The following is an 18,829-nucleotide window of genomic DNA, read 5'->3' as shown; positions in this document are numbered from 1 at the left end:
GAGTTAGAAGGACATTATCTTTATCAAGAGTATCCATGTCACTAGCTAAATTCTCAGCCCATTTAGCAATAGCACTACTCACCCATACCGACGCCACAGCAGGTCTGAGCAATGCACCCGTATTAACGAAAATGGACTTCAGACACGTCTCCAACTTGCGATCCGCCGGATCCTTGAGAGCTGCCATGTCAGGAGACGGAAGCGCCACCTTCTTAGACAAACGGGATAGAGCTTTATCAACAGTTGGAGATGCCTCCCATTTTTCCCTGTCATCAGAGGGAAAAGGATACGCCATAAGAATCCTCTTGGGAATCTGCCATTTCTTATCCGGCGATTCCCAAGCCTTTTCACAAAGAGTATTCATTTCATGAGAGGGGGGAAACTTTACCTCCGGTTTCTTCCCCTTGAATAAGCAAATCCTTGTTTCCTGCACCACAGGTTCATCAGAAATCTGCAACACATCCTTTATAGCCACAATCATGTACTGAATACTCTTAACCAAACGTGGATGTAACGCCGCCTCAGTGAAATCGACCTCGGAAATAGAGTCCGTGTCGGTATCCGTATCTCCCACCTGAGTAAAAGGCTTCTTATGGGACCCGGATGGGGTCTGTACCTGAGATAAAGCCTCCTCCATAGATTTCTTCCACACCTGGGTCTGTGACTCAGACTTATCTAACCTCTTAGATAAAGAAGCTACATTGGAATTTATTGTAGTAAGGAGTGCTAGTAAATCAGGAGTCGGCTGCGTCGACAGTGCTAGCTCTAGCCCCGCATCCCCACCTCCTATAACCTCCTCTGGTGAATAACATTCAGGTTCCGACATGTCGACACGCAGTACCAACACCCACAACACCCAGAACCGTCCCAGCAAGGTGACAGGCCCACAATTCAGCCCAGAAGATGAGACAGATGGAGTATGCCAGCTCACACCCCAGCGCCTGTATTGGGAAACAGAAGATTAAGTGTACCCAGCGCTGCCTTATAATTCACAACTGGTACCCCACAGCGGCTCCCCACTGGAGATGCCCCCTATACTTGCAGAAAATGTGGAGGTCCCGGCAGCGTCTCTCCCTCGGTGCTGTGTAGGGAGAAAATGGCGCGCGAGTGAGCCGCGGACCGAAGCTCCGCCCCCTTCCCGGCGGCTTCGGCCCGCCAAATTTAAACATACAAAAAATGCCCGGCGGGGGTCTGTAATAAAGTGCCTCGGCACCTACGATCTTTTGCCGGCTCAGTAACCTCAGTAACATGCCCCCCAGGGCGCCCCCCCCCAGCGCCCTGCACCCAGTGACAAGCGTTGGTGATGTGTGTGTGGGAGCATGGAGCACAGCGTTACCGCTGTGCTTTACATTCCGTCACTGAAGTCTTCTGCCGTCCTGAAGTCTTCTGTTCTTCTCATACTCACCCGACTTCTGGCTTCTGTGAGGGGGTGACGGCGTGGCTCCAGGAACAAGCAGCTAGGCGCACCAAGTGATCGAACCCTCTGGAGCTAATGGTGTCCAGTAGCCGAGAAGCAGAGCCTTGAAACTCACAGAAGTAGGTCTGCTTCTCTCCCCTCACTCCCATGCTGCAGGGAGCCTGTAGCCAGCAGGGCTCCCTAAAAATAAAAAACCTAACAAAAAGTATTTTCCTAGAGAAACTCAGGAGAGCTCCCCTAGTGTGCATCCAGTCACTCCTGGGCAAAAAGTCTAACTGAGGTCTGGAGGAGGGGCATAGAGGGAGGAGCCAGTTCACACCCAGTCTTAAGTCTTTTTAGTGTGCCCAAGCTCCTGCGGATCCCGTCTATACCCCATGGTCCTTTTGGAGTCCCCAGCATCCTCTAGGACGTAAGAGAAAAGATTTTAACATACTGGTAAATCTTTTTCTCGTAGCCCGTAGAGGATGCTGGGCGCCCGTCCCTAGTGCGGACTACTTCTGCGAGACTTGTATATAGTTTTGCTTACATAAGGGTTATGTTATAGTTTCATCAGTTTTGGACTGATGCTACGTTGTTTTTCATACTCTTAACTGTTTAATAAATACGTTATACGGTGTGATTGGTGTGGCTGGTATGAATCTTGCCCTTGGAAACTAAAATCCTTTCCTCGTACTGTCCGTCTCCTCTGGGCACAGTTTCTCTAACTGAGGTCTGGAGGAGGGGCATAGAGGGAGAAGCCAGTGCACACCCATACCTAAAGTCTTTCTTAAAGTGCCCATGTCTCCTGCGGAGCCCGTCTATCCCCATGGTCCTTACGGAGTCCCCAGCATCCTCTACGGACTACGAGAAAAAGATTTACCGGTAGGATTAAAATCTTATTTTCTCTTACATCCTAGAGAATGCTGGTGTCCACATTAGTACCATGGGGATGCACCAAAGCTCCCAGTACGGGAGGGAGAGCGCTGAGGCTCCTGCAGAACAGATTGACCAAACTTAAGGTCCTCAGAGGCCAAAGCATCGAACATGTAGAACTTAGCCAACGTGTTCGACCCTGACCAAGTAACTGCTCGGCAAAGCTGCCAAGCCGAGACACCCCGGGCAGCCGCCCAGGAAGAGCCCACTCTACAGGTAGAGTGGGCCTCAACAGAATTTGGACACGGCAATCCTGCAGTAGAATAAGCATGCTGGATAGTAAACCTGATCCAGCGAGAAATCGTCTGCTTAGAAGCAGGACCCCAACCATGTTGGGTTCATAAAGGACAAACAGAGCGTCCGACTGCCTGTGACAAGAATTTCTCTTCCCAGAAATCTTCAAAGCCCTCACATCCAAGGACTTGGAAGTAATTGAGGAGTCAGTCACTGGCACCACAATAGGTTGGTTTATATCAAAAGCTGGCACAACCTTTGGAAGAAATTGCTGACGCTTTCTGAGCTCAGCCCTATCTTCATGGAAAAAAAGTAGGGGCTCTTGAAGGACAATGCCCCCAATTCTGACACAAGTCTAGCAGATGTTAATGCCAACAGTGTGACTGCCTTCCAAATAAGACTCTTGACCTCTACCTCCTGTAACGGCTCGGACCAATCCGACCGTAGGAACTGCAGCACCACAGTAAGATCCCAAGGTGCCATAGGAGCCACAAAAGGTGGTGGAATGTGCAGAACCCCATTCAAGAAAGTCTGAACCTCAAGGAGAGCAGCCAATCGTTTCTGGAAGAAAATGGACAAGGCCAAAAACTGGACTATTAAGGAGCCCAAGCGTAGGCCCACATCCACACCTGCTTGTAGAAAGAGGAGAAACCGTCCTAGTTGAAACTCCACCATAGGAAACCTCTTGGATTCACACCAAGACACACACTTTTTCCAAATCCGATGGCAATGCTGAGATGTAACTCCCTTCCTAGCCTGTAGCAGAGTAGGAATTACCTTTTTTGGAATGCCCTTCCTAGCTAATATGAGGCGTCCAACCTCCATGCCGTCAAACGTAGCCACCGTAAGTCTTGATATGTGAACGGCCCCTGTTGTAGAAGGTCCTCGCGAAGAGGAAGGGGCCTCGGAACCTCCAGCAGTAAGTCCAGAAGATCCGCGTACCAAGTCCTTCTTGGCCAGTTCGGAACAATGAGGAACGCCTGAACTCTTGTTTTATGAGTTTGAGAATCCTTGGGATGAGTGGAAGTGGAGGGAACACATACACTGACTGTAACATCCTCAGAGTTACCAGGACGTCCACTGCCACTGCATGTGGGTTTCTCGACCTGGAACAGTACCTCCGAAGCTTCTTGTTGAGGCGAGAGGCCATCATGCCTATCTGAGGCACACCCCATCGGCTTGTGACCTCTACGAATACCTCCGGATGGAGGCCCCATTCTCCTGGAAGGAGATTGTGTCTGCTAAGGAAGTCCACTTCCCAGTTGTTCACTGCTGACATGAAGATTGCTGACAGCGCCACCGCGTGATTTTCTGTCCAGAGGATGATTCTTATCACCTCTGACATTACAGCTCTGCTCTTCGTTCCACCCTGTCGGTTTATGTAGGAAACCGCCATACAGAACCTGAATGGCCTGATCTTGAAGAAGATGTGCCGCTCATAGAAGGCCATTTAACCCGCCCCTTAGCTCCAGAATGTTTATCGGAAGGATGGATTCCAGACTTGACCACTTTCCTTAGAAGTTTTGCCCTTGGGTGAAAGCACTCTAACCTCTGTTGAGAAGGTAAAAAGTTTGCAGCCACCAGAGGCATGAAATTCTGGCTTTCGGCGACAGGCGTATTTGCTGGTGCAAGTGAAGATGAGATCCCTACCATTTGACCAGGAGATCCAGTTGGAAAGACCCTGCTAGGAACCTTCCGTACTGTCGAGCCTCGTAAGAGGCAACCATCTTACCCAGAAGGGGAATGCACTGATGAACCGGTACCCGGGCTGGCTTCAGGACATCCCGGACCATGGATTAGATCACCAACGCTTTCTCCACCGGTAGAAACACCCTCTGCACTTCCATGTCGAGAATCATCTCCAGGAAGGAACGCCTCCTTGTCAGTTCCAAATGTGAAATTGGAAGCTTCAGGATCCACCCAAGATCCCGGGACAGTTGATTTGAGAGAGCAACACTCTGTAACAACATCCCCCTGGAGGATGTTAAGGTCATCCAGATATGGAATTATGTCCACTCCTTGGGGTAAATTTACTAAGGTGGGAGATTTTTAGAACTGGTGATGTTGCCCATAGCAACCAATCAGATTATATCTATTGTCTGCTAGAAGCAGCTAGATAAATTGTAAGTAGAATCTGATTGGTTGCCATGGGCAACATCACCAGTTCTAAAAATCTCCCACCTTAGTAAATTTACCCCCTGGACTGTGGAGTAGGAGCACAATCGCCGCCATGGCCTTGATGACCCCCGGTGTCGCGTAGAAGTCAAGTGCAGTGTTTGGAACTGGAAGTGACATAGTTGTAGTGCAACCTTAGATAGGTCTAGAGAGGCGGCCAGATTGGAATGTGAAGGTACGCACCCCTGATATCCCAGGATACCAGGAATTCCCCTATATCTCGACCAAAGATCACCGTACTCTGACTCCCTCCTGAATTGAACGGGATCCGGTCTGAAGATCGACAGTATCTAGGTCGACAATGTTTAGGTCGACCACTATAGGTCGACAGTCACTAGGTCGACATGGATGGAAGGTCGACAGGGTTTCTAGGTCGACATGTGCTAGGTCGACAGGTCTAAAGGTCGACATGAGTTTTTCACATTTTTATTTTATTTTATTTTTTTTCATACTTAACGATCCACGTGGACTACGATTGGAACGGTAATCTGTGCCGAGCGAAGTGGTAGCGGAGCGAAGGCACCATGCCCTGATAATGTCAAATATTACCTTTAAACATAAAGCTATATACCATTACCGTGGAGCCGCTATGGCCGCTAAACCACGTGCACGTTCTACGCACTTTGCACGCTATTTGCGTATGGAGTACCGTACGTGGTACGCACTTGGCGTACACACGCTGCGCTGAGTGTACGGAATACACACAGCGAGCGCACACACAGTTGATAACCTTTAAACCTTGATGATAAAACACAGTAAGAATATGCTTATACTCTAAACCTCAGTAGTCAAATACTGCAATGATGTAACGCTTAAAACCTTTAACAATGTGTATGCTGTTCGAGCGATTAAGACGCTAAGGGAGAGAGAGAGAGCCCTTTGCAGGAAAGTGAAGACACAACACCGAATTTGGTTATAACCGCAGCAGCTCTAACACTGCCGTGGATTATTCAGAGTAAAAGGGGAAAAACAGTACAACTTATACACTACAAACTAACATAGAAATCTAACAGAATAACAGAGAATAATCGCTACAGAGAATAATACATACGTGGGAAATTGTTCGCAAGCGCGACCTGGAGTCCAGTCCTCAGCTTTCAGGGAGAAAGCCTTCAGAGAGATTGAACTGGCCAGGCAACAGTGGTCTTTATATACACAACATACATTCGCAATACAATGGTACCTTGTAATCTCATTGTTCATTGGACACAGGAATGTGTCTCTACATTACAGCAAAGGTCATAGGTGGATTTGAACAGGTGGGCTGTGTCTTTCCCCAACTGCTCAGGTGGGAGGTATCCTCAGGATTCCCGCCGCATGTGTAATTTACAGCAAATACAGTTAATGTTCATAAACTACTTTTGTACATAACTATACGCAGGAGCGAGCGATCCTTTCCTGACTAACATCGGAATGTTACCCTTAAAATACCCTACATCTGGATACTAGACACCACCTTTCAACCTTTATCTGACCCTTCCTATCATGTAAAGAGGAATCTCTCTGTCCAGGAACAGTTTAAACTAAACATACTTGCTGACATGGTCTAGGGGAATATTAACTATAAAATGTGCTATGTGGGTTAAATATGCTACGATCGAGTCGCACGCTACATGCTCACAAACTCTACCGTAAATGCGCATACCACGCGCCAAGGCGCACGGCCGTAGAAGCTCCATTACGCAAAGTGCGGATATGCGCACGCACGGCAGAGCGAGTGCACGCGCAGCGGGCATGTGCATGGGGTTAGTGCAAGGCATATGCATCATGATATTTTTCGACTTTGACAGTCCACCCTTTGGCAGTCAACAATAACTGCCACTCTCTAAATAATTAAGCAGAAAAATATATAATGCTGTGAAATACCTATATATGATTGGGTGTAGGGAGGAGAGGAGAAGGTGGGAAATGTATGACCTTGTGGGATAGTAAAAGCATGTATGTATGAAATTCATGTCTGAGGGGCCATGTATCATCGTGCCGTACATGTTCTAAATAAGCTTCGAGGTATTGCGAAGTATACATTAAATCCTTCTTATCCCGTATTAAGGGTCTGTAAGTGGGCTAACAAACTCTACCGAGCTCTTTTCGGCTTTTAGTTCCAACAAATGGGGTGCACATTAGTTGATGATACATGGAGGGGGAAAATATGTGAGTGCTAATATATGTACCTATATCACCTGTCGACTAAGTGTGCCACTACCTGAAGATCGTAGAGATGAAGATAAGAAACATGTGTTATAAATGCATTCATATGATAATATGTGTGATTGTCCTTGGATGTCTTGTTGAAGTCTTGTCCGGATTGCTGTATCTTTGCTGTAAGTGGTAAGCAAAGTTTTTCAAGTGTCCATAGAAAGTTAAAGTCTCTAAAAGTTCATCAAATGTCTGTAGAAAATGTTCATCAACGGTCTGTAGAAATGTGCATCACAATCTTCTTCCGGGTGGATGCCTTTTTACCTTGGAGGAAAACAAAGGAGAAACGGGTGAAAGAAACGGACCGTGGAATCACGTCTTATCACAACATTGTCTCGATTGATGGGTCATAAATTAATCCAGTTGTTGTAACAATGCCCTCGCTCCTCAAACTCATCAATTTGGTACTGTGCTTGCAATGCATTAAAATCCGAACACATCTAAATATCAAACCAATCATTATGACAACTCCTAGGATACACAAGAGAAATTTCCCTACAAATACGATAACATTTTGAGCCCATTCTCCTAAACCTGAGAACCAATTGCGTGGGTTCAACCATGATACCCAGCCAGTCAGTTCATTACTCACAGCAGTAAGGGTAAGGTTGTGCCTCCTTCAGAACTCCCACTTCAATTGCAAGATATCGTCCATCTTTTGATCTATGACCTCGGTTGGGTCATCCGTGCTGTTGTGATATATGTACAGCACTTCACACCATACTGAGTTGCTAGGGTGACACAATACCCGCCTGTCACTGCTGTGATGTAATTGAGAACCATCCTGTGCTGGATCAGTTCCATTTTGTAAGCTTGCAATTCCCTCCCAGTATACCTGAAGGTGTCATCATACATCTCGGTGATATTGTCTATCAGGTTCGCTAGCGCAGTTATATACCTAAAATTTATAACTCCTCTGGCGGTACAGGTGATATCTAGCGCGAGTAGGAATTGGATCCCGGTGGATTCGTGGATCAAATCAGAGGCTGCGTGCTCTGTCCTATCTATAAGGTGTCTCTTAACAATGTGTTCATAGTGAGTGTGAGTGTAAGGAGCTTGAGCATTGCGGTGAACGTCTTTCATTTTATCATGGGTAATGGCCATTACTTCTGGCAACACTCTTCCAATGTAACACAATCCCTCTGAGTTTGGGGCAAGCCACTTATACGCCTTCCTCCCACATATGAAATATGCATCATCGGGGAGGACATATGGGACAGAATATGACATCACCATATTACAAACCTTCCAGGTGAAAAATCCTATCCCTAACTCTCTCATCTGTTCAGTACACGTATCAGGCTGTATGATTTGCGCACAGTATCCTGGTGATACTTCTCCAACCCGCATGGTCCTACTTCCTAGAGTATACCTATACTGAAAATATCTCCCACCGTTGGCTATTTGGCGTATAAGCTCTGAGTCTACGGGCATTCTATCGGCTCTGTGTGAAAATGCCATGGTTTGGTTGTTCCATGTCACTTCCCAATTTCCCGGCTTTCGGGGATTGGAAATGTTAAAACATATTAAGGACCTATCCACATGATATTGGTGGAGCTTCAAACTAGGAGGCCTAGAAATATTAAATTTCTTGTCCACCGGTCTCCCACCCCTTAATTCAAGTACCTCATCTATCGTTAAAGCGTATGGCACTAGTCCTGACTTTCTATGACCTTGAGGTACTTGTGAGCACACCCAGCATTCCGTTTGGTTTAAAACCTTACCCACTAATGAGTGATAGTCACTCAATGGATGTCGGTCCATGTTGATATTAAGGCTGGACTGACATCTCTGGATGCACCCGTCCTCAACTATGTTTTCACAATTCCTACAGATACAATTCTCTTCAGCTAACAATCCTTCACAATGTCTCCTAGTGTCATGACTACCAGATCGTTTTCTGATACTCACCTTTGCTCGGTGATTGTGTTGCTCTTGGAATTCTACGAATCCATCCTTGTCATCAGAACCCATTCCAGATCCTTTCTCGACCTCTCTGGTACTCTCACCGAAACAGACTGTTCTGGTCAACAACAGGGTCAACAGGAAAACATGGAATGCAGTCTCTTGGGGCAAGTCCATCTTGCAGGAGGAGAAAGAAAGAGTTGTAATGGGGGAAAAGAAAATAATTAGGAGGGAAAGAAAACTGGTGCGACAACCGCCTCTGATCTTGTAGTTCTCTGTGCTCAGGTGCCGTGACAACAGTCCTGCCTCTCAACCTTCCCGGAAAAGACACTCCAGTAATATGGTTTCCTCCACACTCTGCTTTTTGTCACGGGCTTTCTCTAGGTCAGCGACCTTCTTAAAGTGGGACGAGTGGACCCAAGTCTCTCTTTCGGCAACCTTCAATGCTGTCGTGCTGGTCAGTAAGACTTGGTACGGTCCTTCCGACCGGTCAATCAGGCAACCTGAGCGTAGAAAATTCCGAATCATTACATAATCCCCAGGTTCAATGTCATGACAACTACTGTCTGGCAGATCAGGAATCACTAGCTTTAGATTGCTATTTTGATTCCTCAACTGCTTGCTCATCTTAACCAAATACTTTACAGTTACTTCATTGTTACATTTCAAATCATCCTGGGGGTCAATCATTACATGGGGTTGTCGACCAAAAAGAATCTCAAAGGGGAACAGATTAAGAGGGGACCTGGGAGTGGTTCTGATGCTGTATAATACAAGTGGCAAAGCCTCTGGCCACAACAATCCAGTTTCAGCCATCACTTTGCTCAACTTGTTCTTAATAGTGCTGTTTACTCTTTCCACTTTCGCACTCGCCTGTGGGCGGTACGGAGTATGCAGCTTACTATTAATTCCCATTAATTTGCACATTACCTGAAAGACTTCACCTGTAAAATGGGTACCCCTATCACTTTCAATTATCCTAGGGATACCATACCTGCACACAAATTCCTGCACAATTTTCTTTGCAGTAAACACAGCAGTATTTGTGGCCGCGGGGAACGCTTCTACCCAATTTGAAAACACATCAATACAAACCAATACATACTTTAAAATTCTACAGGGTAGCAATTGTATGAAATCAATTTGTATCACCTGAAAAGGGCCGTCCGTTTGGCGGGATATGGGATGGTTCTGTTGGTATCGCCTTTCCAATATTCTTCCTCAGGCAGGGGAGGCATGTCATTGCTCTCTTACCTGCATGAGAAGAGAATCCTGGCGTGCACCAGTAGGCTCTTACCAACTTGCACATACCTTCTTTGCCTAGATGAGTCAGACCATGTGCCGCCTCAGCTAAACTTGGAAGGTATGCTCTGGGTGCCACTGGCTTACCCTGTCCATCTGTCCAGAGTCCTGAGGACTCCTGGCCATATCCTTTTGACCTCCAGACTGCCTTTTCCTGTGGGGAACACAAATTTTGCATTTCACTCAATTTCTGTGTGTTGACGGTATTGAATACCGTCAGTTGTGTGATGTCTATCTTTATGGGGGTGCTGGCTGCTGATTTGGCAGCTTCGTCTGCCCGGCTGTTACCAAGTGACACTGGGTCTTGGCTGTACGTGTGGGCTTTACACTTGATAACAGCCACTCTGTCAGGTTCCTGTATCGCTGCTAGAAGTCTTTTGATGTGGGTCGCATGCGCCACGGGTGTGCCAGCTGCCGTCATGAAATTTCTGAGGCACCATAGGGCCCCGAAATCATGCACTACTCCAAAGGCATACCCAGAATCCATGTAGATATTGGCTGACTTACCCTTAGCCAATTCACACGCTCTGGTTAGGGCGACCAGCTCAGCAACTTGTGCTGAGTGAGGTGGGCCCAGGGGTTCCGCTTCTATGGTACCTTTGTCATCTACGACTGCGTATTCAGTACACAAGTCTCCCGAGTCCGTCTGTCTGTGGCAACTACCGTCACTGTAAAAAGTAAAATCTACACCTTCCAGTGGGTTGTCACTGATGTCAGGCCTTTGTTATGCACACCAGTGCCTGCAGGAATGTACTGGTGTTTGAACTGTTATACACACCAGTGCCTGCAGGAATGTACTGGTGTCTGAACAGAGAGGGATGCAAAACAAATGAACTCACAGACAGACTGGGAAATATGACATAACGTACACAGAAGGTGATAGGGTAACAAAACCAACACAGAGTGAACAGAGAAGCCCAGAGGCTAAGAAACTGGGTGTCTCCCTAGTATTAGAAATGCTCAGATGGAAAAAGTAAGATGTTGTGTTTTAATACGTAGAGAACCCGAAATGCTGTTGCTAAGGGCAACAGCAAAACCCTAAAGGGTTACCAACGGGTGTGGCAGTAAACTCCTTGGTCAGAGATGGAATAATAGACACAAGGAGAGTCTCCACAATCCTAATTCTCACTTGCAGGGCCCAGGTTCAGCTTACTGCCACTAAACTGACACATGGACGCCCTGCACAGTGAGAGAGGATTATGCAGGCAAGTCTGAAAGTACAGCCACAAACCTGCTGGGTTCACAGAATAGCAAAAGAACCTCAGCAGGCTAAACGACTGACTCCAGTCTTACTGCTAGGTCTGGATTGGCAGAGTGTAGTACCAAATGCCCAGGCCTATTTGCAGTAAGCAACAACAAATACAAAGCTACACAGTACTGGCTAACTTTCAGGAACTGACTAACCAACAAAGATTCAGCAGCATCTGCTTAACCTGAGAAGAGGCCTTATAAAGCAGGTGCTGTCCACGCCCCCCTCAGACCTCACAGACTGTGAGCACAAAAACCAGCACCGGATCCCATGCCTGTAACCACTGCACAGCAAAAGACCCGAACCGGAGTATCAGCAGCGCTCAGGTTACTCCGCTAGCACTTGTCTCCCGGTTGCCATGACGACGTGGCAGCACAGGGCAGGAGACCCTAACAGTACCCCCCCTCTGACGAGGGGTTAAAGAACCCCTACCACCGGGTTTATCGGGGAACTGCGAGAAGAAAGAGCGTATCAGTCTGGGGGCATGAAGATCACAACTGCGCACCCACGACCGCTCCTCCGGGCCATACCCCTTCCAGTGCACCAAAAATGACAGCCGACCCCGAACCATCTTGGAGTCAAGAATCCTTTCAACAACAAACTCCCTCTGGCCACGTATCAGAAGAGGGGAAGGTCTTCCTCTGGAAGAAGGATTACTAATCGCCCGTTTTAAAAGGGAACAATGAAATGTTTTATTGATACCCAATGAACGGGGCAGATCTAACTGAAATGCCACCGGATTGATAACCCTGGTGATCTTATAAGGGCCGATGAACCGGGGGCCTAACTTATGAGATGGCTGTTTCAACTTCAAATTCTTGGTAGACAACCAGACGAAGTCTCCTAATTTGAAGCTGCAGGGTCTTTTCCGCTTATCAAAAACCCTTTTGGTCACTAATGACACAGACACAAGGGCTTTCTTCACTTTCCTCCAAATACCTCTAAGGACCGAAACGACAGAGGAACCACCAGGCGTGGAGTCCAGGGGGTCAAAAGAATTGGCCTTAGGATGATGCCCATACACACAAAGGAAGGGAGAGATCCCTGTAGCAGAGTGAGCCGCGTTGTTATAGGCAAACTCCGCCATTGACAGATGAGCAACCCAGTCAGTCTGACACTTGGAGACATAACACCTGAGGAACTGCTCCAAGGTCTGGTTCACCCTTTCAGTCTGCCCATTAGACTGCGGATGGTAGCCTGACGACAAGCTGACAGAAATCTGGAGATCGGAACAAAATGCCCTCCAGAATTTGGCCACAAACTGGGATCCGCGGTCAGAGACCACATCAAGTGGCAACCCGTGGAGGCGCACAACATGCAGCATAAATAATTCAGACAGGCGTCTGGCCGATGGCAGCCCAACCAGTGGAACGAAGTGCGCCATCTTCGAAAACCTGTCAACGACAACCCAGATGGCTGTCATCCCAGAGGATTTGGGCAAGTCCACAACAAAATCCATTGAAATGTGGGTCCATGGCTTAGATGGAATAGAGAGTGGATGTAATGGGCCAACAGGAACCCCTCTAGGAGTCTTATTTCGGGCACAGATGTCACATGCCCGAACCCACTGATCCACATCCTTAGCCACCGAGGGCCACCACACCGCCCTAGATAGCAACTCCCGAGTTCTGGCAATACCCGGGTGACCTGCCGACTTCTTGGCATGGAATTCCAGGAACACTCGCTGTCTTAACCTAGGAGGCACAAACAAAAGACCTACCGGAAGGTCTGGAGGAGCCTGCTCCTGTGCTCTAAGGACTAATGACAAGAGGTCCTGGGTAATGCCCACTTTAATACATGATGGGGACACATTGGGCAACGGCTCCTCGGTGGTCTCCTGGATTGGAGCAAAACTCAGCGAGAGCGCATCAGCCTTGATGTTTTTTGACCCAGGGCGATATGTTATCAAAAAATTAAAGCGAGCAAAAAACAAAGCCCATCGTGCCTGCCTGGCATTGAGACGCTTCGCTGACTCTAAATATGCCAAATTCTTATGGTCGGTGAGAATTGAGACCACAAACTTAGCCCCCTCAAGCCAGTGTCTCCACTCCTCGAGTGCATCCTTAATAGCCAACAATTCCCGGTTACCCACGTCATAATTCATCTCGGCAGGCGAAAATTTACGGGAAAAGTAAGCACAGGGATGAAGGCGATTATCAGACACTCCCATCTGAGAGAGCACTGCCCCAATACCCATCTCAGAGGCATCCACCTCCACCACAAAAGGACGCTCTGGATCTGGGTGTCGCAGCACCTTGGCCGAGACAAATGCCCTTTTGAGACGGGCAAAAGCCGCTTTGGCCTCACGAGACCAGTGAGCAACATCCGCCCCTTTCTTAGTGAGTGCCACCAAGGGCGCCACTATAGACGAAAATCCAGCGATAAATCGTCTATAAAAATTTGCAAAGCCCAGGAAACGCTGAAGCGCCTTCAAACTAGTGGGCTGCACCCAATCCAGGACTGCCTGTACCTTGGAACCCTCCATTTGGAAACCTTCTGGGGAGATAATATATCCTAGAAATGCGATTTGCTGAACTTCAAATTCGCACTTCTCCAGCTTCGCCCCAAGCCGGTGGTCTCTGAGTTTCTGGAGGACTAAGCGTACATGCTTCCGATGTTCCTCCAGGGAATGGGAGAAGATTAGGATGTCATCTAAGTATACAACTAAGAATCTATCCAAATATTCCCTGAGCACATCGTTCATGAAATCCTGGAAGACTGCCGGGGCATTACAGAGCCCAAAAGGCATCACCAAATATTCATAATGCCCTGAGTGGGTATTAAAGGCAGTCTTCCATTCATCCCCCTCTCTTATTCGGATTAGATTGTACGCACCGCGTAGGTCAATCTTAGAAAAAATGGTGGCAGTACGAAGCTGGTCAAACAAGACCGAAATGAGAGGCAGTGGGTATGAGTTTTTAATCGTGATACGGTTCAATTCCCTGAAGTCGATGCAGGGTCGCAACGAACCGTCCTTTTTACCCACGAAGAAGAACCCCGACCCAACTGGAGACTGTGAAGGTCTGATAAATCCTTTAGCCAAGTTCTCCTGAATGTACTCTGCCATAGCCTGAGTCTCAGGACGTGACAGGGAGTACAACCTGCTCTTGGGAAGCTTAGCATTCGGCAACAAATCAATGGCACAGTCATAGGGGCGATGGGGAGGTAGTACCTCTGCAACTTTTTTGGAGAACACGTCCGCAAAATCTGCATAACACCCTGGCAATCCTGGCAAACTTAGCTGCGAGAGCCTGACTGGAAGGCTCAAGCAACTCCTGAAACAATCAGTACCCCAACTAAGAATCTCCCCAGAGACCCAGTCAAATTGAGGATTGTGGGCCCTTAACCAGGGTAACCCCAACACCAATGGGGCAAAAGTACAGACAGTCACATAAAAGGACAATTTTTCAGAGTGTGTGGCTCCAATAAACAAAGAAATCTGGCTAGTGCAAGAGGTAATTTTACCCTGGGATAATGGTTCCCCGTTTAACCCACAAATCTCAATTTCCGACGCCAAGGGTACTAAGGAAACAGAGTGTTTCAGGGCGAATTGGCGGTCCATAAAAACCCCGTCGGCCCCACTGTCCACAAAGGCCTCAGTCTTGACAGTTTGACCGAGGATCTTCAAGGTCACCGGAATGATAAAAGTCTTCTTGGGAAATTCTGACTTCTGGCCTGACAGGATATTTCCCATCACCCTCAGGCCCTGAAGTTTTCCGGCTTTTCTGGGCATGATACTACCACATGACCCTTATTCCCACAGTACAAACACAACCCCTGCTGTCTCCTCCGCGTCTTCTCACGCGAGGAGAGGCGGGTAGCCCCAATCTGCATAGGCTCCTCGGAAAATTCCTCAGAGTCTGAGGTTCCCTTGGGAAAGAAGGAAACCTCGGTCTCCCTTTCAAGCCTACGCTCTCTCAGCCGTCTATCCACCCGGATGGATAACTGCATGAGCTGATCCAAGCTATCAGGCAAGGGATATTGTACCAGTTGGTCTTTTATCTGGTTAGAAAGACCTCTTCGGTACTGGTGTCTCAGGGCTGGGTCATTCCACTGGGTATCATGGGCCAACCTCCGAAACTCCGTACAGTAAACCTCAACTGGCCTTCGCCCTTGCTTAAGGATCGAAATCTGAGCCTCGGCTGAGGCCGTCTTGTCAGGGTCATCATACAACATGCCCAGTGCCGTAAAAAAAGCATCAACACTTTTAAGCGACGGACAGTCAGGCTGCAACCCATATGCCCAGACCTGTGGGTCTCCTTGTAGCAAGGAAATCACTATGCCCACCCGCTGAATCTCTGACCCAGAAGACTGAGGCCTAAGCTGGAAATATAACTTGCAGCTCTCCTTGAAACAAAAGAACTGCGAGCGATCTCCAGAAAAACGATCCGGAAGATTTACTTTCGGCTCCTTAACCCCTGAAGGTGCTGCTGCTGCGGGAGCTCCGCCAGCGGCCTGGGAGGTGTGCATTTTAATGGACAAATCATTAAATTGACGAGTCAGGACCTGCACCTGATCGACCACCTGTTGCAACGTATTTTGAGGGGTATGCTCCATATTCCCACAAAATTTCAACAGGAGTATTGGGCTGCTGAATATGTTATGCACACCAGTGCCTGCAGGAATGTACTGGTGTTTGAACTGTTATACACACCAGTGCCTGCAGGAATGTACTGGTGTCTGAACAGAGAGGGATGCAAAACAAATGAACTCACAGACAGACTGGGAAATATGACATAACGTACACAGAAGGTGATAGGGTAACAAAACCAACACAGAGTGAACAGAGAAGCCCAGAGGCTAAGAAACTGGGTGTCTCCCTAGTATTAGAAATGCTCAGATGGAAAAAGCAAGATGTTGTGTTTTAATACGTAGAGAACCCGAAATGCTGTTGCTAAGGGCAACAGCAAAACCCTAAAGGGTTACCAACGGATGTGGCAGTAAACTCCTTGGTCAGAGATGGAATAATAGACACAAGGAGAGTCTCCACAATCCTAATTCTCACTTGCAGGGCCCAGGTTCAGCTTACTGCCACTAAACTGACACATGGACGCCCTGCACAGTGAGAGAGGATTAGACAGGCAAGTCTGAAAGTACAGCCACAAACCTGCTGGGTTCACAGAATAGCAAAAGAACCTCAGCAGGCTAAACGACTGACTCCAGTCTTACTGCTAGGTCTGGATTGGCAGAGTGTAGTACCAAATGCCCAGGCCTATTTGCAGTAAGCAACAACAAATACAAAGCTACACAGTACTGGCTAACTTTCAGGAACTGACTAACCAACAAAGATTCAGCAGCATCTGCTTAACCTGAGAAGAGGCCTTATAAAGCAGGTGCTGTCCACGCCCCCCTCAGACCTCACAGACTGTGAGCACAAAAACCAGCACCGGATCCCATGCCTGTAACCACTGCACAGCAAAAGACCCGAACCGGAGTATCAGCTGCGCTCAGGTTACTCCGCTAGCACTTGTCTCCCGGTTGCCATGACGACGTGGCAGCACAGGGCAGGAGACCCTAACAGCCTTGCAGTGAAATTTTGGGTCAAATATTCCATACAATCATGTGTGTCAGTGTCTGTACTAAATCCTTCTTCACCATTACTCTCATCCCCCACCCTTTGTGCCTGTCCAGGCACAAATGGGAGATACGTTGCAGGATTTAGTGCGCTGCATCTCCTTATGGTGATGTTTACAGGGGCCATTAGTGCTAATTCCCACCTTGTAAACCGTGCAGATGAGACGTGTCTGGTTTGGGCAGAATTCAGTAAGGCTGACACTGCATGAGGTGTATGGATGGTCAGGTTGTGTCCTAACACTACATCTTCGCTTTTACTCACTAGCAATGCTATCGCTGCAACACTTCGCAAGCATGTGGGGAGGGATCGTGCTACGGTGTCTAGCTGAGCGCTGTAGTAGGCTACCGGCCTGCTGGCATCACCATGTTTCTGGGTTAAAACACCTGCCGCACACCCAGCACTTTCCGTACCGTACAATTCAAAGGGCTTCCCATAATCTGGCATACCTAATGCAGGTGCCTGTGATAGGCACTGTTTGAGTCTCTCAAATGCCAGTTCGGACACATCTGTGTGCGAAATCCGATCTGGTTTGTTTGACGAGACCATCTCTTGTAAACGTAAGGCTAGTATGGAAAACTCTGGGATCCAGTTGCGGCAGTACCCACACATTCCTAGGAAAGTGCGAATCTGTTGCTGGGTTTGTGGCAGAGTCATGTCGCGAATCGCCTGTATTCTATCAGCGGTGAGGTGTCTCAGTCCTTGTGTCAAGCAATGTCCCAAATATTTTACCTTGGTCTGGCATAACTGCAACTTATCCTTTGAAACCTTGTGTCCCGTATCAGAAAGATGAAACAAAAGCTGTTTCGTGTCTCTCAAGGACGATTCGAGTGAATCAGAACACAGCAGTAAGTCATCTACATACTGTATTAATACTGATCCGCTCTCAGGTTGAAAGGATTGTAAACAGTTACGCAGAGCCTGGGAGAAAATTCTTGGGCTGTCAATGAAACCTTGTGGTAAGCGAGTCCAGGTGTACTGTACTCCTCTGTATGTAAATGCAAACAAGTATTGGCTGTCAGGGTGCAGAGGGACCGAAAAGAAAGCGGAGCAGAGGTCAATAACAGTGAAAAATTTTGCAGATCCTGCACTAGCCTGTAACCCCTCCCCCCACTCTTTTTCACAAGGAAGATGGGACTATTGGCAGTGCTGGACGTCCTAACCAGAATGCCCTGTTGTAGCAAGCGCTCTATTACTGGGTAAACTCCTAACTCCACCTCTGGCTTCAGAGGATACTGTGGGATTTTTGGAGCTATCCTACCATCTTTTACTTGGACTACTACAGGAGCTACATTTGCCATCAATCCAGTGTCTTGTCCATCCTTGGTCCAAAGTGACTCCGGTATCTGGGAGATCATTTCCTCTACCTTGGATGGACACCTGTCTGTAACAGCAGTGTATGACATTAACCTTTGAGGGGAGTCTAGCATATCCTGCACTTCCTGAGCATGATTCTCGGGTATATCTAAGAAAACACCTCCAGGAGTACAATATATGACACACCCCATCTTGCACAGTAAATCTCTTCCAAGTAGATTAGTCGGAGCCGATGCAGCTAGCAAAAAGGAGTGCTTGGTCTGCAAAGGCCCTATTGTAATCTCTGCTGGTTTACTTAAAGGGTAGTGTTGTACTACTCCTGTTACTCCCATTGCTGGAATTGTTTTACCAGTGGTCTTCATACCCACCGTTGAATTTAACACTGACTTGGCCGCCCCCGTATCCACAAGGAAAGGTAGTGATCTACCAGCTACATCAATTGTGACCTCAGGTTCATTTCCAAGGCTCGCAATTAATTTCACTGGCTGCAGACTACAGGTGTGGCCTGACCCCTATTGTAAGTTGTGGCCCTCCCACAGCGCGTTGGCAG

The sequence above is a fragment of the Pseudophryne corroboree genome, chromosome 5 (genome assembly GCF_028390025.1).
Source record: "Pseudophryne corroboree isolate aPseCor3 chromosome 5, aPseCor3.hap2, whole genome shotgun sequence".
Classification (NCBI taxonomy): Eukaryota; Metazoa; Chordata; class Amphibia; order Anura; family Myobatrachidae; genus Pseudophryne; species Pseudophryne corroboree.
The sequence above is the reverse complement of the archived record's forward strand: the minus strand, read 5'-3'. Positions refer to the sequence as shown.